Source organism: Athene cunicularia, assembly GCF_003259725.1.
Source record: "Athene cunicularia isolate RWA chromosome 2 unlocalized genomic scaffold, athCun1 chr2_part1, whole genome shotgun sequence".
Classification (NCBI taxonomy): domain Eukaryota; kingdom Metazoa; phylum Chordata; class Aves; order Strigiformes; family Strigidae; genus Athene; species Athene cunicularia.
In genome coordinates this window covers 14,177,491-14,203,318 of record NW_020799095.1, presented here as the reverse complement: position 1 = coordinate 14,203,318, position 25,828 = coordinate 14,177,491, and the positions used below count along the sequence as shown (strand labels likewise).

Here is a 25,828-nt window from a genome sequence, read left to right as displayed (position 1 = left end):
AAGGTTGTTGTGACCCAGGTGCAGGACCTGGCACTGACTCTTCTTGAATCTCAGCCTTGGTCCATCGATCCAGCCTGTCCAGATCTCTCTGTAGAGCCTTTCTGCCCTCAAGCAGATCAACACTCCTGCTAAATTCGATGTCTGCAAATTTACTGAGGGTGCATTTGATCCCCTTGTCCAGATCATTGCCAAAGACATTAACCAGAACTGGCCCCAGTTCTGAGCCCTGGGGAGCACCACTTGTGACCAGCCACCAACTGGTTTTAACTCTGTTCAACACCACTCTTTGGGCCTGGCCATCCAGCCAGTTTTTTACCCAGCAAAGAGAGCACCCATCCAGGCCATAAGCAGCCAGTTTCTCCAGGAGAATGCTATGGGAAGCAGTGTCAAAGGCTTTACTGAAGTCCAGGTAGACAACATCCACAGCCTTTCCCTCATTCAATAAGCAGGTCACCCTGTTGTGGAAGGAGATCAAGTCAGTCAAGCAGGTCCTGCCTTTCATAAACCTATGCTGACTGGGCCTGATTGCCTGGTTGTCCTGTACATGCCACGTGATGGTACTCAAGGTGATCTGCTCTGTAACCTTCCCTGGCACCGAGGTCGGACTGACAGACCTGTAGTTCACTGGATCTTCATTCTGGGTCTTCTTGTTCATGGGCATCACATTTGCTACCTTCCAGCCAGGTTAGCCAAGACTGCTGATACATAATGTAAAGCAGCTTGGTGAGCACCTCCACCAGCTTCCTCAGTACGCTCAGGTGGATCCCATCTGGCCCCATAGACTTGCGTGTGTCAAAGCAGTGTAGCAGATCGCTAACCATTTCCTCTTGGATTATGAAGCCTTCATTCTGCTCCCTGTCCCTGCCTTACAGCTCAAGGGACCAGGTTGCTGAAGAACTGGTCTTACTATTAAAGACTGAGGCAAAGAAGGCATTAAGTACCTCAGCCTTATCCTCATCCTTTGTTACCATGTTTTCCCCCGCACCCAATAAAGGATGGAGACTCTACTTAGCCCTCCTTTTGTTGCTAATGTTTTCATAGAAAAATTGTTTTTTATGGCAGTAGCCATATTCAATTTTAGTTGGGCTTTGGCCCATCTAATTTTCTCCCTGCATAACCTCACAACATCCCTGAAGTTCTCTTGAGTTGCCTGCCCCTTCTTCCAGAGGTCATAAAATCTTTTTTTTTTTTTCCCCTGACTTCCAGCCAAAGCTGTCTGTTCAGCCCAGCTGGTCTCCTTCCCAAGTTGGGGACAGCCTGACCCTGTGCCTTTAAAATTTTCTTCTTGAAGAATGTCCAGCCTTCCTGGACTCCTTTGGCCTTCAGGACTGCCTCCCAAGGGACTCTGTCAACCAGACTGTTAGGCTGAAGTCTGCCTTCCAGAAGTCCAAGATGGCAGTTCTGCTGACCCTTCATCCTTACTTCTCCAAGAATTGAAAACTATCATTTCGTGATCATGTGTCGAAGACACCCTACAACTATAACAACCCACAAGTCCTTCTCTAGTAGCCATTAACAGATCCAGCAGGGTATTTTCTCTAGTTGGCTCACTCACCAGCTGTGTCAGGAAGTTATCTTCCACACACTAGGAACATCCTAGAATGCTTCCTCTCTGCTGTATTGTATTTCCAGCAGATATCTGGTAAGTTGAAGTTCCCCATGAGAACAAGGGCTAACAATTGTGAGACTTCTCCCAGTTGCTTATAGAGTATTTCATCTGCCTCTTCATTCTGGATGATGCTCGACAGAAGTCATAATGATGTTCCTTTCTGTTTCATAACATGAAGAAGTTTTTAAAAGGTAAAATAATCACAGCTTTGTAACAGTGAATAACAACAGTTTAACCTGCACAGTGGAATTCACTGACAGAGTATTTTGTGGAAAACTTTGTTATGAAAAGATAAGATACTGTGATAAATTTCCTTTGATTTTCTGTTTAAGGACACTCAGATAACTGACCCTATCTTTTCTCATCCCCAAGTCAAAAAGCCTTAGGCTAAACAGTCAAAATACCTTAGGCTAAAGATGTATAAATTTTGAAATGTTTAAGTTAAATACTATTCCTTCTAACATATACTTAAAATTAAAACTGAAATAATGATAATCCATTTTAGGGCATAAAATTAATTATGAAAATTAATTTAAATAAAAACAAACAAAATCAGTCTTTATGATTTTGCTGCTATAATCTCACAGAACTGGAGAAAGGGAAAATTAAACAAAGTTAACAAGTGGCGTTTCCAAAACAAACAAAAGGAGCTATTTCTTCAGAGTTAAAGTCAAGCCATGGAACTCCTTGCCATGGGACATTAAAACTTCACAGAGGTTCAAAAAGTGATCCCTTTTTTGGAAGAGAGAGAAAACCAGGGGGAAATAAACCCCCAAACAATACAGCTGGAAGTTGCGAGATAAAAGGACACCATTGCTGATCCTCCTTGCCCAAAAGCTTTCAGATCTCCAAAAGGCAGAAGAGCGTATGTGGGAAATAGTGTCAACAGACTTTTCAAGCTTTCACATAAGCATCTTCCTTCAGACAGGCTGGAGCAAGGGGACTAGGTTAGAAATGTGTCTCGCCCAAGTCACTGTGGTTGTCATAAGCCTCACTGCTAAAGGTATAAAGAAAAGAGAGGTGAAAATCTGGAAACAGTTTGCTCAATGACTTAACCAGCACCTCAGACTGTAACAGTCTCTCAGGTGGGTGCTAAACACCATATCTGATTTTTCCAGGTTTTTTGATATGGGAAGTTCAAAGTTGCAAAACAGGAAAAAGCAGGAAGACTTGTTCTCCTATTTTCAACTAAGAATTAAAAAAATGTCCGAAGATAAAATTCACCATTTTTTTTAAAGCACACTTAACAGTTTAGTTTATTATAAGCAATATCTCATAAAAGAAATCAATTTTAATTTCAAAATGCATGATTTTTCTTCTTCCCCTTTTAGCAAATATCCAAGCATACTTTACCTGTAAATGAAATTACCTTTAAAAAAAGTACATAACTCAGTATGAACGGGACATAAATAATGAATTTTAAAAGTCCTAAAAATAAATTAATTGGGTTTCCATTTTCATGCAAAACTATAAAAATTAAAAATTTTGTACATGGTAAGGTCTGTAATTGCTTTTAAAAAATGCATAAAAGTACCAATTGTGTTTAGTGATAAATAAATATAAACCACTACAGCAAAAGTGTATTTATTTGAAAACCAACATTTACTATGGACACCACTTTTCTTTGGAAATATATGGAAATAAAAAGTTGGAGATTAATATCCATGTAAGTCTAGATGTTCAAATAACGAATAAGTGGTTGATTCAAGCCATATAAATAATTCCATTGGTTTCTGCTACCATCAGATATACCATGTTTACACTAACACTCTCTAATTGTAATAGAATTATAATAATACAGATTAGCTCCTATAGCCTGTCCTTTCTATACAGTCATCAGTGGTTGCAAATAATGGATACTGACACAATAAAAAAAGCTTTCAGGAAACTGAGTGAAAAATCCTGCCCCCCCCCAGATAACAAGAACCTCTTGACAGAACTTAATATTTTTCTGGAACTTGAACAGATGTATTCATGGAGTTTTCTTAAAAGTTCACAGATCCAGAGCTGAAATTCTGTAGATCTCTCTTTGTTGAAGTCATCTGAGGAAGGAATGTGCTTGGTATTTCCATCTGATACTTTCCTGACCTACAGGAGCATACTGAAAGTCTATCTGAACAAGATTTAGAGCAAGCAAAAAAAGGCCTTTTAATTCTGATTTTAGTCAGCATGGTCACTTCTCTGATTTGTTATCTGGGTCAAAATACCATCACTTCCTAAGACAAAAATTTCACTTGAAATTCCAAAATGGGACCCACTAATGGAAAAATGGAAATAAGTACAAAAACCCCCTTGAATTTTTCACTTTCCAAGGACTGGAGTTGTAGGCTGTATGGACACAGAATGTTTAGAATTTAATGTTATTTGGATGTATTAGGTTAGGAAGATAATGGAAAAGACAATGAAAACTTACTGTATAACTGATAAGTTATAGCATTCAATATTTACTAGCAAGTTTTTCAGCACTGTAAGATGCATCCTTTCACCAGTAACAGACACATGAAAGAGAATCTCAACAGCTTTAAACTGACTACTTGATGCACTCTAATTGTTTTAATAAATGCAATTTCCAATTTTTGCAGTACTTCCCCCAAACTGAGCAGAAATAGAATACATGAGTGCTTGCACAGCCAGAAATTACCTCCTCTCCATCCTTTGGACAACACACAAAGTGAACTTTGAGCTCAACTTTCTAAAAATCCTCTGATTTTTTTTTTTTTTCCTGAGACAACAAATTTAGAAGCTTGCAAGTAATGCATATAGAATGGCATTACATTTTACCACTTTCTCAGTATGGAAAGACAAGTATTTTCAGGGTAGGCCTGGTTCTTTTGTCTCAGAAAAAAGGGCAGTCAGATTGCAGCTAAATGACACAATGCCTAACAACATTATTCTCGGTGAGGTGGCAAGAAGAAACAGCTGCCTTCTACTAACCCATCCCAGTTCTTTCTTCCTTCACTATTCATCTTACTTCTTTCTTTTCTTACTTCTTATTTCTTTCTTCCTTCACCATTCATCGTACTTTCAGTCTTACTCAACCAACAACCTTAATCTTTCCAACATTTTGATCCCTTTGCTTCTTGAAAATCACTCTACTGTTCTTTCTAAAACTTCTCTCTAGTCCCCCGAATACTTTTATCTGACTTAATCTATTTATTCAGGCATTACACTCTGAGGATCAACAGGGCCTCTGTACATATAATTGTAATTTCAAACAAAAACTTTCTGAATGAAAGCAGTAGAAAAGTTTAATGAGTGACAAAGACAACTGATACTCAAGTCAGTCTCCTTTGTAACTTCAGCACTAACTCCAACACAGTCCTCAAAACCAGAGGATGAATACTAGTTTTCATACTTTAGAAACAGCTACTCTTCAGAAAGATGAAAGTAAGCCAGCCTTTCAAGGGTACGTTTACACTCATAGACACGTCACCCTTCATCCTGCTCCTCAGTGGTTCAGTTGATGATACCTGAATGTACATTATGTCAATAAAATTCTACATATATCATCGATTTTATCTATTTCATGCATGCAATGAAAAAGAAGCTTAAAAAATGGGGGAAGGGGTGACTGAGAAAAGTAATTCTCTTTCCAACCTGAGGAAACTTTAGACAAATTTGCCTTTGATAATCGACTGAACAAGCTGCACTGCAAGCATCAAGGGATGGTGCAGGGATATCTAGCAGGTGCTGCAGTTTATCACAAAACCGTCTAAAATAATTGGAAGTGACAACCAGCACTACCACAAATGATTTATTAGTCTTTCACTCAGCTTTTCAGCTTCCTCAGGGCCAGAATAAATAATTTACCAACTCTGTATCTTCCAATCATTAATTCTTCCCTGTGCATCCAAACTACATTTAACTCTGCTGGGTTCAGTGGAATTAAAAACACAATATGAAGACTTTTCCCCCCCAAGTATAGTATTATCTGACTTGATCTAAAAGTAAAATTGTCAATCAAAATTTGTATCAGTGATAGAAGGATTAGAGATAGCAACGAACGAGTTACAAAATATCTGCAAAATAAAATGAAAGTTAAACTGAAGAGATATCAACAATTAAATGCTCCCAGGGGGGTCAGGCGTGTTCTCTAGATGTAAAGTACTGATAGTGTCTGAAGATATTGATTAGCACTGTTTTTCTGATCCATAAACTAACATTAGTTACACATCTTACATGTCCCACATAGTAAATGCAGGATGAAAACACTAGACAGGAAACATTCAGAAAATAAATGAAAAGGGAGATGTGGGCAAAATGGAAGGATTAAGCATGAACAGAATGGTTCTGTAAAAAGGCAATACTTTTTGAGGAAATACATTAAAGATACAAGATTTACTAATGCCCTTGTGTTCATATCACAAAAAGGAATAATAAAAGAGTATTATACAAGGCAGAATTAGAAACCAGGAGTATAAAATGGCATAAAACCAAAGTACACTTTCGAATTTAAAACAGAATATATAAGGTACCATATTGCTATTAATTATGTAGAGAAAACATAGAGAAAACAAAATCACACCCTAAATCCATTTTTGATGTAAGCTAGTCTTGTCTCATTAAATCAGCATCTATGATTAAAACCAAGATCATTTTTGGTACATAATGTATTGCATTGTTAGAGGAGCATCTGTTTGTTGCACAGCAACACATTTTTCTGCTTTAAGAAACTGTACTTTTATAGAAGAAACAATCTAGACTTTGAAGATATAAAAATATTTTTACTTCCAAAAGCATTTTGTAGTAAAGGGGTTAATAACATTAATGTGCTAATATTTTGCATTCCAAGAAGAGGCTTCAAGCTGTTGGAAACATAGAGAAGAATTTCATGGTACTAACAGCTTTCTTTCAGTCCTATGGGATTAAGACAACTCAAACTTTAAGTGCTTAGAAGAAAAGCTCTGTAAAGCTATGAAGGCTAATCAATAGGGCTTTCACCAAATGATAATACAGTCTGAAATGAAATAAATTTGGCCATAATAAAAATGCCTTACCCGTTTTCTCATCATTAATCTCAACACAGAAAAAAGTACAGTATGAACTACAAGTCCAAAATAGCTGATATACAAGTATGTTTACACACTACTTTTAACAATTAAAAAAATTCATAAATATATGAAATTTAAGATTATTTGAAAGCAATTAATTATCCTGTGTATTTCTCAAACATCAATTATTCTTTTTAGCAAGATAGTTAAATCTCTGTTCCAATTTTACTGTACAGTAGGGTATTTCCTTCCTTCATTTAAAAGACAGATCATCATCTGCTGCAAACAGCCAAGCACAAACTGAACTCGATCTCCTAAAATTTTCAAGAGAATTATACTGTTATAAAGGCTGAGTATTTTTATCACTATGACAAGGGATGTTCTAAAACAATTCCAAATCTCAAAAAATGCAATATTGTAAACAAAACAAAATTTGGAGAAACTAAATCACAGGCAAGGTGTTAATATCTATGCTTTCCTCAGCAGCTGGGCCAAAAAAGCCTTCAAAGAACTTAGGTCTCAGTACACAGAGGGAACATACTTTGTGAAGCCTACCAAAGAGGAAAAATACACTTGATCTCAGCATCAGATCACTGAGCCAAAAGTAATTTGCCCTTGGAGTCAGTTATTTAGATTTGTAAGAAAGTACTTACTATAGTCAATTTTTTTAAAATTACAAAGTATGTTGCCTGTTGCTCATAGAACTCGGACGTGGGTCCCATAAATAAAGAGATCCAGGAAGCTGTTTCATCATTTAACATTCGATGCCAAATTATTATGGCATCTTTCTTGAACAAGTGCATGGACTTTGTGACTTGGAAAAAAATTGATTTGGACACCAATTCCCTTAATAAGAGTCTTGAAGGCAAGTGTACAATGTTTTCTTGCTGTACATGTTTTGAAAAAATGTGTGTCCAGACTTCACTTCTTGAGTTTGTTCATACCCTTATGCAAAAGTGTTCCAAAGTGACAGCTGGTTACAGAAAATAATGGGCTACAGTTAGAAACAATTTTGGTAAGAAAACAGGATTCATGTAATTATGGCTATTGATATAATCAGAAACTTCCCAAATGACATCTCTCACATATAAATGATTTAGTAATGTTTTAAGTATGTAGACTTGCTTAGACTGCCTTCAAAAGTGACTGAGATTTAAAACGGGGGTGAGAAATATCAAAGCCCAAGGAGAGAGTAAATCAGCCTTAATTTACGCTATTAGAAAGTTTCACTGAAATCTTCACTGCCTCTCTAAGAACATAAAGAAAGTGTATGAGAAATTGTCATACACAGTTCTCAGTGTATAAGAAACTAACTGCATTTCTTCATGCTCCTATCAGTTTTGGGTCTATCTATAGTCAATAATATTTGCTTATGAGAAATATCCCTAAGGTAGTACTGGATAAATTTATAATTGTATTTATCCCAGAAGAAGAATCATGTTGGCAAATGTCAGTTTTGATGAAACATCCTCACCTAAGGCATAGGTTCACAGATTTTCGCACTCTCAGTCACTCGTGGTGTGATTTTTCACCTCCATCAATCTAGTTCTCTTTCCTCACATTTTTTTCATCACAGCTATTTGTACATTCTGACAAAACCTTGAGATGAGGAAGAAGAAAGGAACACTCGGTTTTATCCGCATTTACCATTCAGTAAACCTGTCATCTCCACTTTACCAAAAGGAAGTGAAGCAGAGGAGGGCCACAGAGTGCATGTGGCAATGAATTAGGAACCGAACTTGTCATCTCCTGATTCTCACAGCAACACTCTCTGAGGTATACAAATCAACAACACATCCATCATTACCATTTTGGCTGAAAGCATAGGTTCAACCTCCAAGATTCTCCAGAGCTGCATTTTAACCTGAGCTACTGAAAACCTTTTTCTGTCCACCACCAACAAAAATAGCAACCAGAACTAGATACAAGGTAAGCAAGGTAAGCCAAAGTTATGAATCCTGCTAGGTACATTTCTGAATGGGAACATTAAATGAGAAATGTTCAATATACTATAACAAATGAGAGAGACTTTTATTGAGGAAAATGATCATAAGAGGTTTTTCCCTTCCAAAACCACGGCTTGCAAATCATTTTAAGCAAAAATACCCACTATAAAACAACGTCTGTAAAAATCCATGCAAGCTATTTAGAATCAGGTAACTCCTTGACCTAATTCAGAGTTAAAAACCAAAGTCTGGACTGTCACTAGATGTTGACTTGACCTCTAAATCATCTGAAATAATTCTCATAAAGGCTTCAAACCACCTGAAGACTCTGGGGAAAGAAAACAAAACAAGCAAAAAAAACCCCAAACCCAAGTAGCTCACTCCCAGATGTTTCATCAATTAATGTCAACCACATCAGCTTAGAAATAGGTGAAAAAAAGTAGTAAAAATAGCCCATTTTCCCCTTCCTCTTGAAGGAGGCTTTTGATGGTTTGATTTTTTTTTTAGTTTTAACATGCAAGCCACTCAGCCAGTCAGCCCAGTCAAGCCAGCAACAGGTAAAAGTGTGATTTTGAAGAAAAAAAATAAATTCATTATCACAGCTCAGACACAAATGCAAACATTCAGGTCTATTCTCCTGTAAAGTCTTCTTTTCTTTCTACACATAAGGATCATCCTCAAAGACTGAAATGGATTAAATAAATTGAGGTAAGACAGAAAGTGATATTACATAAGGGAATAAAGGAGGTTTATTGTTTAGGAGCAGAAGCAGGCCTCTTTCACATTGCCCACATCTTGGGGGGATGTATAGCACATCTGTGAAATAAAACAGCCATTTTGAGTATATGCCAACCCCAGCATATACTATGATCTTTTCGGTATTTTGAAAAAAAAAAAAAAAAACAGTTACACAAACCACTTGATTTTGCTATTTTATACAAGTAAAAGGTGTAAGTGTGCTGTGAAAAATAATGTTCTGTGTAAGAAATGCCCAGACTTATGGAGTAACATACTCTTCTAATCAGCATAACAAAGGCAGCATGAGAGAAAGTAACTCAACTTCTAATCACGTTTTAGCTAACAGGTTGGTAGACACAACCATATGGAACAAGTAACGCCTCTTGTACTGAATGAATGGAATGCACTTCAGCCGTGTCTTTGCTTTTCTTAAATTATTAAGATTATGGGCACACTATACACTTGAGAACAGTGTAAGAAAGCTAGAACATTGCAACTTCCAAAGTTCAGATATCATCACACATAAGGTCTCTAGCATGCCCTAAGTGTCCTACTCTAAAAATGTCAAAAAAAAAAAAAAGATAAAACACTTCAGTTGTAGTTCTAACAACAATACATTTTAAAAATATATTTGATGGTAAAAGAGAAAAAGACTTATCAGAAAATAATCAGTGACAAAAATGAAGCCTTGCATCACAAGACTTTTGGCAATTCTTCCATGTGACCGCTTCCTCCTCCAGTCTTCTTTCCATATATTCAATCAACTGTTAGCAGAAATTTTTGTGGAACTGATTGTCAAAAAGAAATGATGAGGATAGTCGTGTTTTCACAGAACCATTGTTAATAAAGCATGAGGAAATGAAAAATATTTAGTTGTAATTTTAAAAGCTTTTTAGCAAAATATTCACTAACTTTTTGCTTCATATACAATATCTGGGTAAAAATAAGTCTCTACCCCAAATCCCTTCTACCTAATCAGGCCAATGACCAATTCCTAATATCAGACAATGAAGGCAAAAACACCAGATAAAAACACTAGGAGGCCTGCATGGATGAACAGGAAGCTCCTAGAGAAGCTCAAACACAAAAAGGAAGCCTACAGAGGGTGGAAGCAAGGACAGAAAGCCTGGGAGGAATATAGAGACTGTCCAAGCATCCAGGAATCACATCAGGCAGGCCAAAGCTCCCATAGAATTAAATCTGGTCAGGACATCAAAGGCAACAAGAAAAGCTTCTATAGGCAAGTCAGTGATAAAAGAAAGACTAGGAAAAACGTGGACCCTCTCCAGGAGGAAATGGGAGACTTGGTTACCTAGGATACAGAGAAAGCTGAGGTACTCATGACTTTTTTTGCCTCCACCAACAAGGGCTCCAGCCACACACCCAAGTAGCAAAATGCAAAGGTGGGGACTGGGAAAATTAAGAACTGCCCACTGTAGGAGAAGATCAGGTTTGAGGCCATCTAAGGAACCTGAAGGTGCACGAGTTCATGGGACCTCATGAGATGCATCTGCAGGTACTGAGGGAACTGGTGGGTGAAGTGGCCAAGCCACTATCCATCATATTTGAGAAGTCATGGCAGTCTGGTGAAGTTCCCACGAGTGGAAAAGTGGAAACATAACCCCCACTTTTAAAAAGGGAAAAAAAGAAGACCCAGGGAACTACAGGCCAGTCTCACCTCTGTGCCCAGTAAGATCATGGAGGCGATCCTCCTGGAAACTCTGCTAGGGCACATGGAAAATAAGGAAATGGTGGGTGACAGCCAACATGGCTTCACTAAGGGCAAATCATGCCTGATAAATGTGGTGGCCTTCTACAATGGGGTTGCAGCATTGGTGCATAAGAAAAGAGCAACCAACTTGTGCAAAACATCTGACGCTGTCCCACACAACATCCTTATTTCTAAATTGGAGATACATGGATTTGATGGATGGACCACTTGGTGGATAGGGAATTGGGTGGATAGTTGCACTCGAAGAGTTGTGGTTACTGGCTCAATGTCCAAGTGGAGAGCAGTGACGAGTGGTGTTCCTCAAGGGTCAGTATTGGGACCAGCACTGTTTAACATCTTTGTTGGTGACACGGACAGTGGGATTGAGGGCACCCTCAGCAAGCCTGCCAATGACACCAAGCTGTGTGGTGCAGTTGACACGCTGGAGGGATGGGATGTGCCATCCAGAGGGACCTGGACAGGCTGGAGTAGTGGGACTGTGCAAACCTCATGAAGTTCAACAAGGCCAGGTGCAAGATTCTGCACATGGGTTGGGACAATCCCACACACAAATACAATCTGGACTATGAGGAGATTGAAAGCAGCCCTGTGGAGAAGGACGTGGGGATATTAGTGGATGAAAAACTGACTATGAGCCAGTAATGTGTGCTCACAGCCCAGAAAGCCAACTGTATCCTGGGCTGCATTAAGAGAAGTGTGGCCAGCAGGTCAAGGGAGGGGATTCTCTCCCCCTACTCTGCTCTCATGAGAGTGTAGAGACAGGATAAAGGACCCTAAAAGAGGGTAGATTTAGATTAGATATAAGGAAGAAATCCTTCCCCGTGAGGGTGGTGAGACTCTGGCACAGGTTGCCCAGAGAAGCTGTGGCTGCCCCCTCCCTGGCAGTGTTCAAGGCCAGGTTGGACGGGGCTTTGAGCAACCTGGTCTAGTGGAAGGTGTCCCTGCTGATGGCACGGGGGTTGAAACTAGATGGTCTTTAAGGTCCCTTCCAACCCAAACCATTTTATGAAGATCCTCAATGCTTTCTTTGCCTCAGTCTTTACTGGTGAGAGAAGCCTTCAGCAATGCCAGGTCCATGAAACCAGTGTGAAAGTCCAGGGCACAGTAGGCTGATCCAGGTGTAGCAGGAAAAAGTCTGGGAATATTTAAGCAAACTGGATGTACACAATCCATGGGCCCTGAAAGGATCGACTAACAAGTGCTGAGGGAGATGGCTAATCACAGTAATCAAGGACACGCACAGTAACTTTTGAGAGGACATGGAGATCACAGCAGGGTCTTAAGGGACTTGAGCATACCAAATGCCACTCCTCTCTTCAAGGAGAGAAAGCAGGAGGGTCCTTGGAACTACAGGCTGATCCTCACGTGAATCCCCAAAAAGAATTACCCCACGCACCATACTACAGGCTGTGAGCCAAGCGTCTGGAAAGGAGCTTTGCAGGAAAGGACCTAGGTATCCTAGTGGACTCAAAGCTGAACATGAACCAGCAATGTGTCCTCACAGCATAAAAGGCCAAGACCCTTAGGAAGGGTATTACCAGAATGTCAATGGAGGCAATTATTCCCCTTTAAACAGCACTGGTGATACACTTCTGGAATACTGTATGCAGTTCTGGTCTCCCAGTACAAGAGAGACACAGACATTATAGTGCATCCAGCATAGGGCCTGACAGATGATTAAGGGCTTGAAGCATATGAAATATGTGCAGATGCTGAGAGAGCTGGAATTGTTTAGCCTTGAGAAGAGACGACTCAGGGGACTTCTAGACATTTCTGATGGGAGTACAGAAGATGGAGTCTGACTCTTCTTAGTACTATCCAGTAAACAGACAAAAGTTAACGGATACGAATCCAAGAAATTCCATTTAAAAACAATAAAAACTTCTTTTACCATGAGGATAATCAAAGACAGGAACAGGATGCCCAAAGAAGTGGTGGAGTCTCCACTTTTGCAGATATTCAAAACCCAACCAGACAATGTCCTGAGGAACCTGCTCTAGCTGACCCTGCTTTGAGCTGAGAGGTTGGACTAGATGATCTCCAGAGGTGCCTTCTGAAATCTATTCTGTGATTCTGTAATTTGATTTATGGGAAACAGTAAATGTTTTTCCTCAAGTTATTTATATTCAACAGATATTTATACATCATTAGTGTTAGTTATATAAAAGTCAGCAATAGGACCTTAAATAGCTTGTTAATGTAGGTCTTTCCAAATCACCATATTAATCTTATTTCTTCAAATATTTTGTCACATACATTATTTTTCTGTTTGTTTTTTTTTTAAGACTCTGAAAGCATCATGTGAACAAACACTGCACTTGATATTGTGATCTTCATAAAATAACCACACAAAAATACTTCTTTAAAATAAAAATACATATATATATATATACACACACACATTGACACATACCTTGAATTTAACTAGAGCATAAGTTTTGAACATGGAAGATTTGCACATTCATTCTTGTTTGTACCAGAAGAGTACAAGAACTGGAAAGAAATCCTTTGAAGGGAAAAATTTTGGTAAATAAGAACCAAAGGCTTAAAAGACAGATGAACTAATGGAAGTGTATATGATAAAAATTACAAGATAAAATTTGAATTTCTATACACAGGATGTCAACTAAGCCTTATAAATTACACATCAATTTTTACCTTAGACAGCTCTGGAACACTGAAGAAGCAATGTATTACAGGGAATTTACTTAAGAAAAGCCCTATCATATTGAGCCAAATGGCTCATTTCTTTTCCAACAATACAGGTTTTTTTCTGGGTTAATTTTTGTGGTGTCTAAGAGTTTTTAAAATTACGTTGTACTCTTTGAAGAAGATCAACAAAAGTAGAAATTAGTAAATCAGAGTTAGAAGCAACCAAACACGTTATAATTTGCACTCCTGCTGTTGCAAAATACAGCAAGATAAACTTCAGAGGCAGTAAGCAATTATTACCCCGTGCATTTTATGTACATGGCAGCACTATCTTTTCAACATTAGCACTATCTCAGAGTATTGCTTCCTGAGTGTCTCCTGTCCCCTTCAACTGCCTTTTTCTCACTCCTTCCTTGACCTAGAACTAGCACTAATGTAGTCAGATCAGAAAATTAATAAAGATTAAAACTAACATAGCAAAAGAATGCATAGAGGTACAAGCAGTAGCCTGCATAAAAGTGGTGAGAACACATGGCTAGGGAAAGGGACTTAGTGAGGCTAACCTTCTCCAGTTTCTGAAGTGATTATCCCAATCAATCATCCTTACTATGCTTCAATTTATACTCTAGAGCAGTATTTACTCAAACAATAATTAGACTTGTCTCAGAACAAATATGAGTGAAAAAGCACTTCATGTTGATCTAGAAAGGGTAAAATGTTTCACATTATGCACAGCATTTGCATTTTGAGCTAAGGCAAATTCTAGTCACTCAGTAGTAGCCAGAGTATTTTTACTTTTTTTAAGTCACTTGTCCACATAAACTGTTTTGGAGTTGCCAAAGGTATTTTTAAGAATGCAAACTGAAAGCAAGGTGTACAACCTCTCCTATAATACAGTCACTATAAAACATTCCAAGAACCAAGAACTTCTGGCTTACTTCAATATTTGAATGTCTTAAAGAAAAAAAAAAGAAAAAAAAGAAAAAAAAAAAGGAGATAAAACAGACAGGGATTTTTTTTAATTTAACAGAAAAAACCAGCCTTTCTAAAAGATTTTCCATAATTTCCATTGGCAACGACTGTGAAAAGTGAGCTGTATCTCCATCAAAATGGCAAACTTACACTTTACTGTTTTTCATTTAACTATTAGTAATATTACCTTCCTGGGGCCAGCTTAATCTTATAATTAGTAGGTTTATATAACTGACAGCCTTTTATTCTCATTTAGAGCATTTTGTCACGTAATTTTTTCATACTGTTAGTTCACAGGGCAAAATATTTTCCTTTTCGTTTCTGAATGTTTCTGAACTCTGCCCTGTCCCAAGCCACAACCAACAGCTTCACCTTGATTCTCACAAGTTAAATGAATGTAATTAACTCAGTTCAAGGTCATGATTCTTTGTCCATAAGAAACACAGGCACAATTGAACTTCCTTTTGGAAAGTAAATTTGCCCAGCATAGTGCTGAAATATGCCTTAAAGCAAGACAACCAAAACAGCCCTATGGTCAACATTACCCAGTAATTTTAAAAATCACCTCTTTAAATTTACAGAAAGAGTAAATCAGAAAAGAAAAAGGGAAGAGATCTTTCAAAACCAGCTGTAGCACGTAAAAGAAATTAGCATGAGTCACTGCAGGAAAAATATCGGCAATAGGCTTTGAAGAAATCTGGCTTGGGCCACTGAAAAGAAAACAGAGGCAGATGCTAAGCTGCCTAGCCCAGGTCACTGCAGGGAGAACAGCTGGTTATGTGAGTCTTGCTTGGGACACAGACCTGGTGCTTGATTCTACTGAGCAATTTTTTAATACATGCTTGATGACTTTAGTACAGGAGAAAAGCTGAAAACCAGATGGATATTTTGTGGGTGGAGCTATGACAAATTAAGCAATTTATTTAAGTAACAATACTTCGTTTTATTCTCTTTTATGTGTTGCAGACCCAAGAGAGTACAAATCTTGACTAGCTACACAGATCTACATCTGAAATAGAAAGAAGAGTTTCTGAAGTGCTTTACAAACTTATCAATATTTTAACAGCTTTTCAAAGCTGTTTTATAGTAGTACAGATACCTTCAACACTGTAGGGTCTACATTCACTCCATATTAACTGTAGTATATTTTATGACATTTCATTTTTACATTCATATGGAGGTCAGAAGAAAGTGTCCTCTGATCATTGTATCCACAATGACTTTTAGCTGAGAGTTAAAGAACTCCTTTTTATAACCCACCAACCAATGTTTGAATTGACTTAGAGGGTTGTTTTTCATCCATCCAAGGCTTTTATTAAAACCTCTACCATCATAATTTCTGGATTATATTACAGAAAACTAAACTCACATTATGGCTCCTGGTACGCAGAACAGAGTTTTTAAAGTGAATTTTTCCATGATTGCCCAGCTCTCCATTTCATGACTCATGCATTCCTTCCAATCATATTATTCATCACTCCTTTTCATGAAGGCAAGAAATTATAAATGATTACCATCTTGATTTGTCTGAGCACAGAAAAAAATATCTTTAGAATCAATGGACAACTCCACTCAATAGATCAGCTACTTATTCAAAATATGTTTCACTGAAAACGCAGAATATGCCTTCAGATGTGCCTGTAGTTTTACTAATTGTTCTAAGAATGTATTGCATGCACGTGTATACAATAAAGTCTCTCTCTAGGAGTCTTAAGAGTAGTACTATAGATTATAGGTGATTAAAGAGAAGCAAAAGATAATTTTTTCAGGCTGTGAGTGAGAAGCGTATTTTGGTAACAAGTTATTTTACATTCACTTCCAGGTAGCAGAGGTATTTATTGAGAATAAATAGGCATAGCAAGGCAAATAGAACTCTTTATAAATTAGAGTGAAAATGTTAAGCAAAGAGATCGCTTAGACATACTATGGCATGGAGTTGCATAGTACAGACACAAAACCAGTTCTATACAGAAACTGAAAAAAAAAATTATCTAGTCAAATAATTGCAACAATTTCATTTGTTGGCTGCAAATTAGGAGAAATTTAAAAGAAAAGCTTATACATCAATTTTCTAGATTCCTCTCAATATCAATAGCTACTATAATTCCAGAGCATTTGCTTCCTGTTTACCTGAATCCACAAATTTTAAGAATTTAATGTTAAAGCTTATTGTACAAAAGTTAAATTTTTCAGTATTAATCTAAAACCTCCCAACTTTTTTATCAAATGTCAGAATTAACACAAATATGATAAAATGGGACAATCCTAGAACCCTATGGTCAACTGAAACATGGCAGTTACACACACACACACACACACACACAAAAGAATATAAACAACCAAACAAGGTAGAATAACAAAGCTCTTTGCATTTGATATTTTTCCTGGTTTTGCAGCCACTATAAGGGATGTTTTTTTTATGTTTGTTGATCCTCACAAGAGAGTAAGGAACATTAAATCCAGCTATAAGCATATGTCAAATGCAAGAGCCTGAGATAAAGAAAATAGTCTAAAAATAGTGTTTACTAAATATACTGCTGTAAGAGAATATATTCATCAACTTCAGTGCCACTATCAGCTTGTCGTAGGTTACACTCAAATGTTTACAATAGCAGAATCTCAGCTAAAAGGAAAAAGATATTTCAGTAGAGACAAGTCACCATACTAGGCAGAGCCTTCTTCACTAAGCTTCTTGCATCTTCACTGTACTGCTGACAAGATGTTAGAGGTTCCTTCTGGTAGGTATCTTAACGTATACAGCAAGATATTACACCTACATGTGGCAGGATAGGAGTGTGCTGCTGGTATTCCACAAGTGTGCTAACTTCATGCAACTAAGGGGAGGTTACACTAGCAAAACTGTTTTTTAGCTTCTCTCAGCATTGGAGACAGAATAAAGTATGCATGAACAAGACTAAGCTATTCTTACCATCACTTTGCTAGTAAACTGTATCTGAGGTAGATGTGTATTGCTAGTATAAATAAACTGGTGAAGCGCTCCTGGTGTAGACCTAACTCAAAATATATTTCAGCGAGAAAGAGAATCATCAAAAACTTTCAGGATTTAAGGTAGATGAGCAATGAGGTACATTTCTGAAGTTGCTGGTCATCTTCTTTCAGGTGCTACTCATTTCCTGCAATTAATGTTCATTAAAAACTCACCAAATATTGCTTAAAGTTTATATAATATTCATACCGTTACTGAAGTATAACTAGTTATTGTAATTTTCACAATGACTTTTTTCACTCCCTGAAAAATAGGAGGCATTTCCTCTCCAGGAAATATGATATGCAGACAGTTTATGTCAGGGGACTTTATGAAAATCATATAGAAGAAAAGAGAAGGGGAGATATTGTAAAACAAAAAAAAAATTAGATTGCAGTTTACACTATGAACATCTGAGAACCCATGCTTTGCATAAAAATATGAAACAATGAAAAGAGTGTAAATGGAAAAGCTACATGTGTGCAGTTGCTAGTAAAGCTGCTTACTGTTAAAAGGCTTTCCTAGAACAGGCTGCTGGGGTTCAACATTAAAGTTAAAATTCACAGCTAACCATGAGAATGTTTAACCATACAGCCATAATATCTTCTGATGTTCTTTCAGATAAAAAAGTAACTTCTTTCATACAGTGAAAGATATGTATCATATATAAATGTATAAATATGTTGTAAGGAATAGGATGCTTTAATATGTCATGGTTTGGGCTCAGAGGGCAACAGAGTACCATGCAGCCACTCACTCCCCCCTTCTCCCCCAGCACTGAGAAGGGGAAAATAAGCAAAGATGCCGCTCACTCCCCCTTTTTCACCCAGCATTGACAAGAAAAACAAAAGACCCAGGAAATTGAGATAAGGATATAGAGGGATGATCTCATCCTTTAAGGCACAGGCAAAAGACAAGCTCATTGTGTGAAGAAAAAAACAACATAAATTTAATGCAGAAACTAACAACAACACTTAACAGATAGAGCAGGACTGTTAAAAGCATTACCACTTCTTGAAAACATCTTCACCCATCCTTCCCTTCTTCCCGGAGTCATCTCTGCCCCAGTATCTCTACCGCCTCCAGCCAGTGGCACAGGGAGCAAGGAATGGGAGGTGCAGTCAGTCCTGCCACTTCTTCCACCTTGGTGAACTTCTGGCATTCCTCCCCTGTTCCAGCATGGTCCCTCTCTCACAGGAGACAGTCCTCCACAAATCAGCTCTGACATAAGCCACTCTCATGGGTGTGTGGGTCACCCCTGCATGTTGCAGTCCTCCCAAGACCAAACTACAGCAGTGGGGGCTTCTTCCCATGGGGTCCCAAGCCTTCTCCAGGCGCAGGCACCTAACTCGGTGTGGGGCCCCTCACAGGCTCCAAATCAGTACCTACTCCACTGTGGACCCCCATGGATGGCAGGGAGTGGCTCTGCCATACCAGCAAGGTGGGAAAGGGGAGTCCCTGCTCTGGCACAGCTCCCTTCTCCTCCTTCCTTCCACTGGCCTCAGTGTTTACACAGATGTCCTCCTCACCACTCCTCCTCACAACTCCCACAACTCCTCCCAGGTTCTCCTTCTTAAATACATTATCACAGAGTGCAGCTAACTGGCCCAGCCTTGGTGCAAAGGTGGGTCTGACTTGGAGCCAGAGGAGCTCTGAGAAGCTTCTCACAGGTGGCCACCACTGTAGCCCCATCCCCTGCTACCAAAAAAACCCTGCACTCACTCAAACCAGGACATAATAATATAATAGGCTGATTCAACTCTGCTATTGATGTTGGACACTACACACTCAGGTGTCCAACACAAAAAATCTCGTGCTTCTCAATAACCCACTGTTGCTACCAACATTATGCCCATAAGTTCCTATCATCATACTATTGGTTTCCATGATTACACTATTTCTTCTCAAATTCACATCTTTGTTCAGCTCCTGTCTCCCAGTGGGATCCTTCGTTCAAGTCAGGAACAACTGCTTACTACTTTTTGACCATGCTATAGAGTGCAATCCAAGACCTAGTGTGGCTGTACCTTTTTCCCCTTGCAAACATCCTCTTTCTAGGCAGCGTTCCAAAGATTTTTCTGCGAAACATACAGAATTTCTACTAGCTTGAGATTTTTTTGTTTGTTGTTTGTTTTTGTTTTTGTTTTTTTAGCTGAGGTCTTAATATGATCCATATTTTACATGAACTTATATGTTAAATAATGTTTTTCATAATTTCTTTTTAAAACATCATGCTTTCATCACTGTCAGCTCTGAGCAATCTTACTTCCTTTAACACAGACTTCCAAAAGGCATTGCAAAGCAGTTTCCCTACAAAGTGAAACAGAACTTAAACACTTATTTTACAAAGCCAATGTATGTGTTTGGTTACAAATACTGGAGTATTTCTCTAGTACTTCCTTCAAAGGACTTTTTTAATACTTGTAAAGTTTGATTTGAGAGAGTGCTGATCCCTATTCTGTGAGGCAAGCTAGCGTCATTAGGATGACAAAATCAAGTCTTATTGTGGCAAGAAGAAACATCATTTAGTGTCAACAACACACTGCTATTGATTTGAACTCCTCCTTGCCTCACGGGTGAAATAACAAGCTCCTGCACACAGACTCTCTAAGCATACCAATAGAGGAGAGAGGCAAGAAAAATACTAAAAATGGCTGTATTAAAGATACAACAGGAAATATATGACTCATGAGATGTAAATTCTTTTATCTGCATGGAATAAATTGAAGAAGAGCTTAATATGGCTTCTGCGATTTCTATGGAGTTAGATTAGAACAGAAATACACCTACCAATAATACACCAGATTTAGGCTTCCTAACCAGCATCTCCTAACTGTTCAGCACCCTCTGTGAAACAAGCCAGCTTCATTTTCATTATCTTATACGAGACTATTCAAGTTTTTAAAATGACACCTTATTTTAGCATCCCGTTGGTTGACCGTTTCAGTGTAAGATGGGGGACGCATACAGCGTCCTTTCACACTACTGGCAAGATCTCTTTAAAACAGAGCTAAGAAACAGTCTGTCAACATGGATAGGTTCTCTTTTTTCTATTTCTAAACAACAGGCTGCAATTTTCAGAAAAAAAATAAAATCCATATCTTTCTTCTTAAAAGATTCAAAAAGAGCATAAAACCATAGCCATGCAACATCAATATAAATACCACTTTGCACATTAATAGTTCTTTTTCTAGAACTTAAAGTTATGCCTTTAAGCAAATTCGCAAACCAAAAAAGTATAGTGAGATGAAATACTACTTATGTTGTCTAATTGCACCCAAAATTTAAGCTAATTTCAAACACTTTTGTAGCACCAAAGTTAGCATGCTAGAATTCCACAGTCCAGCTCTTAAAACGTAAACAAAATAATATACAAGGCATAAAAAAATCTTTCAAGATAACTTCTTTTTAAAAATACTGAAGTGTAGGGAACAAAGCTATTTTCATACCACATCCAGAAAATGGATGAGGTGTGAAAGAAATCTCTTGTTTAATATGACCTTTGGCTGTACTTTCACTTGTCATCATTATGAAGTAGCTACTTTCGGTGCCAACACATAAGCTGCGTTATATTACCCTATAACAGTAGTAGCACATCTTTCAGGAAGTGTTTCATACTCGAGAAACTGGTGGCAGAATGCACTGACAGCACTTACCTTTGTAACTGCTTATAATAGGTCTTATTCAACAATAAGACCTCATTTACCCAATGAAATAAGAGTGACTACTAAATTCCATAGAGCATGTCACATAAACTAGTATATGTTGAGGAACTCCCTTGGAGTTCTCAGCTTCAGTGAAAACATTTAAATAAGGAGAAATGTAAATTTCAGATTGGAACTCTGCCCCAAATAATAATATTCAGAGCTTTGTTACTCTGCACAGACCAAAAGTACTGCATGGTTGAGATCTGCAACATAATTGACTTTTCTTAATGTATGTAATTAAGAAAATATTTCTGAAAAGCAAATGTATTTGAAATTCAAGTAAGATTAATAGAACAAATAAGACAAATTTACGTTTTATACAATAGTAGCAAGCTGAAGAATAAAAATCAGTAGCTATCATTATCTGAAGCTGTTCATCTAACACCGTAGAGAGAAAAACCATTGATACATACTGTACACACATTTTTATCCGTGTATATAAATCAAAGGAAACAGCTTCCTTTAAGGCAAGCATATGAAGATACTAAAGCAAGATACAAATTAAATATTCATACATTCAATATTTCAAAATAAGGAATTTGGATATACACATGCATAATTTAAGTTCTATAGTGAAACCTGTCTACAGAGGCCATTTCTACTGTATTTCAACAGCACTGAAACTTGAAATGTACAATGCAGCCTTTCCATGCTGTGTTAAAACTTTAAAGTATATAGTAATTCATTTCAAGCACTAAACCTAGAATAAAGGCCACGTTGTGCACACGGCACTTTTGCAGAGGAACTGCTGCTTTGCCCTATTCATTACAGCTCTGAAACAGGGCTGTCAGTCACAGTGCTCCCCTGCAAGGTGGCTTCCGACTGCCCAACGAGTTACTCATTGGGACCTGAGGTGAAATAGGCAACTTCAGGTAAGAGGCTCATTTGTCCTGAAAAAAACATCAGTCAGAATTAACTCTGAGTCAGTTCTGATCCTGGACACACCGTAGAGCTGGTGCTCGTACATGAAGCCCAAAATTGAAGCCTAAAATTGGCGCCTTATGCTGCTTTTGTACATTCACTCAAGTCTCTCTGGAGTAAAAGATGAGATTTCAGGCCTTTTTAACTGGCAAAAGAAAGCAACACAAAAACAGGCTTCACAACAGTATGTTGTGCACTAGGAATGATTCTTTGTGATCACAGAGTAGTTTACACACAACACAGACACGTTAAATTTTTTGAGCTTATAAATTCCTATGTATGCAAAAAAAAATGGGGGAAAAAACCCACCTACTATCCAACTTCCCTCTCCATATGTATCTTCCTCTTCTGCATATGTCTAGAGATACAACCATTCCTCCCCATATACTTAAAACCTTGCCGCTAAAAAGGAACTCTCCATATGAGTTATTAATGTGAATATATTATTTTCTTATTAAAAGTTAAATGTATTAGTTCAAATATCAAGAGTTTTATTTAAAAAACATCCATTTTATTGGGACAAAAAACATCTCAAGTTAACTTTAAGAATAATTGAAGGATACTTATTAAGGGGGAAATAGAACTACTCTGTTTCTACATGTTTTAAAGTAAACATTTATCTTTGCTCCTTAAAGGTCACTCATTTCATCTTGACACATCGATGAAAAAACAGAAGCAAATGCTAAATAAGTAGAAAAGTGATATTAAGCAATATAAAGCTAAACAAAATTAGTATCTACATGGTAAATTACTTCACTGAAAACCATCTATGGATTCTGCAAAGAATATACTTTTGCCTTAGAGCTAGTACTTTAATTTTCAAGAACCAAGAAAAAAAAATCAAAACTAGTCAGTAACAATGCAGCGTCGAAAAGCAATAAACTCAAAATTAAGTTATAAATAATTTAAAGCATGTCATGAAGATGTATTAATAATTCATCAGATAAATAATTTACTAAATAATCAAATAAATAAATAATGAAATACATAAATAAATCAGCAAATAAATAATTCTGCAAAATAACCTAAACAATAAGTCACTAAAACAAATGACAAACCTACAAAACTACAATGATTTTCTAAATTCTGATAGTTTTAAATAAACAAATGTATATAAACTAGATCAATCTTTGGTGAATAGAGAAATATTTTTCACTGCTATTGGTAAATTCCTGATTACGCTGCACAAGGATACAATTTCAGATTTTACAAGAGTGCAGTTTTTCCCTTGTAAATTATTAACATGATTGCTACAATACATCCTGCTCTGTATTTTACATGTAATCCCTTTATGTAGCTCATTTTTCCCCCCCGAAAATGAAAATCTCTTTACATCATTCTTAATTCACTACTATTTTTTTTTTCTGGGTGCAGTACTTACAATACTGCAATAGTCTTCCTGGTGGTTCTCTTACTGTCTTCTGCAAACCTTCAGAACTTTTGCTGCAGGGGGAAAACAAGTAGAATAACCTTAATTATTACAGATGGTATCTCATTCATTAGCGGATGACAACATTTTATTTGAAAGCACAAGAAAAGCTGTTTTGTAATTCTACAAAGCAACTTAATGTGAAACAACCATTACAGTCTGCAGACTACCAAAAGTTTTTAGAAGTCTTTGGTGGAATGAGTTCAAGCAGACTGAGGCCTGTTTCTTGTATTTAAGCTGACACACAATCTGTGCAAACTGGCACTAATTCAGATGTAAAGACAAACCACGAGAAGGACAAAATACTTGGCTGACATCTAATGTTATCCTTGATTTTGGAAGTTCATAGTCCTTGAAAGAATACAGTGAGATCATTTAATATCCACTATCTAAGTACATTCACAATTTAATTAGAACATTGCATTCCAAAGCCAACATTGGTACCACAAAGGTCAAAATCCACTCATCTCCTGAATCAATTTTCATTCTCCATTTATTTTAATAAATAACATTGACAATCACCATAGTTTTCTTCAAAGTGGTATTCTGTAAATATAGCAGCTATATAAAGAAATGTGCCAGAAATGTAATCATGTTATCAATTTTTATCCATTCTGTCAAAACAGTTTATTTGCTTTCTTCCATAACACACATTACAGGAAAGAATGAGACATGGTTTTATAAACTATGCTACTGAAACAGATTCTTGATCTCTGTACAGGACTGTAAAACTGAATGAATACATCAAATTTGCGGTTATATATTGTATATATGCATGTGTTTTTGCTACTTGGTTCAAAGGAAATCAGTATGCAGTGTTGTTTCCACAGGTAAGATCTCAAATGGTTGGTGGTGTTGCTGTATTTCAGTATTTAAAAGCATAAAGTGTGATTTACTCTTAAAACTACCTGGGCACATTATATTTAACAAGTCTCAAATTCTCTTTAGGGATTATAATAAGGAAACACTTTGCTTAATCATAAATTTTATATTTATCTTGGCTAAACACCCTCCTTTGGATGGACTGCCATGTTTTGTCAAGAAAAATCAACACAGTGGAAACGAAGTACTTGTTCTGTTGTGTGGTCATTCAAAAGAGTATGTAGAAGTAATGTAAATGTGCACTAGCACTGCTGATAATTTCACGCTCTTATACACTCATTTCAGTTTGCTTTAAAAAGGACTATTCCTCCTGGCTAAATATAGTCATCATGAAAAAGCATACCTCCCCCCTTTGAACTAATAACACTGCAAGCCCCAAAACACAAGAGTACAAAAAACTTCTATATTTTAAGGACTCTGAAGCACTTTCTTCTCACAATGCATGTTTCTGAAATGGGACATATGAGAATGGATTTTTCGCTAAGGTATTCTCTTTCAGTGCCCAGATTTCTGTCCGAGAACAACAATTAATTCCCACACAACATCTGCAAACCTCATCCACCCCCAAAACAAATCATACATATCCCAAATCCCCTTTTTAAAAGTAATGGATACTTTTAAAAGCAGTATATACCATCACACTTTAGAAGATGTTGAGGATTACTGGGACATACAATGGCTCAGGAATGATCCTGAGGTTCTGGAAACAGACCTTCTCTAGGAAGTACCACTTAGTCATAGTGCATCTTCATTCACCTGCAGCTTGGCAGCCTCTAGTAGCAAAGTGATTTTTCACCAATGAGTACAGCTAAAACTGTAATTACAGTCAACAATGTCTTAAAACCACATTTTTCTTCCTTTTAAAATTTACTTAGTTTTTAATTACTTCCCTGTTTAACTTGGGCTTCTCATCTATAGTTACAGAACTGACCTTCTCACACAACTATTTCTAAGTTAAGAGGGTCATAATTCCATGCTCAAATAGACATGTAAATCATTTAATGAAAGGACACAAAACAGCCAGTGACCTGAGATACAGCCACCTTTCTGTCTCTTGCAATCAAACACAAATTGCATCCAACACAAGCTGTAAAGGGGGCAGAAACTGAATGTGACTCTATTCCTCTAATTTATCAGCTGGTCCTTTCACACTCCAAACCTCAAATGTAGTATAGGTGCCTTTAGTCAACAAATCATGCAAAAGATTGGTCAACAGAAGGCTAAAGCAAAAGGCAGTGTCCTTCAAGTGTACTTCACAGAGCA

At 37.3% G+C, this 25,828-nt stretch overlaps 1 protein-coding gene across 4 annotated transcripts in view; it reads right to left on the bottom strand.

Moving 5' to 3' along the window:
* Positions 1 to 25,828, bottom strand: part of TBC1D5 (TBC1 domain family member 5) — a 325,748-nt gene that overhangs the window by 276,190 nt on the left and 23,730 nt on the right. For all 4 annotated transcript variants that reach the window (XM_026842526.1, XM_026842528.1, XM_026842527.1 and 1 more), the window contains one exon: positions 23,636 to 23,697. The gene's annotated coding sequence lies outside the window, so the exon portion shown is untranslated. The remainder of the gene's footprint in view (positions 1 to 23,635; positions 23,698 to 25,828) is intronic.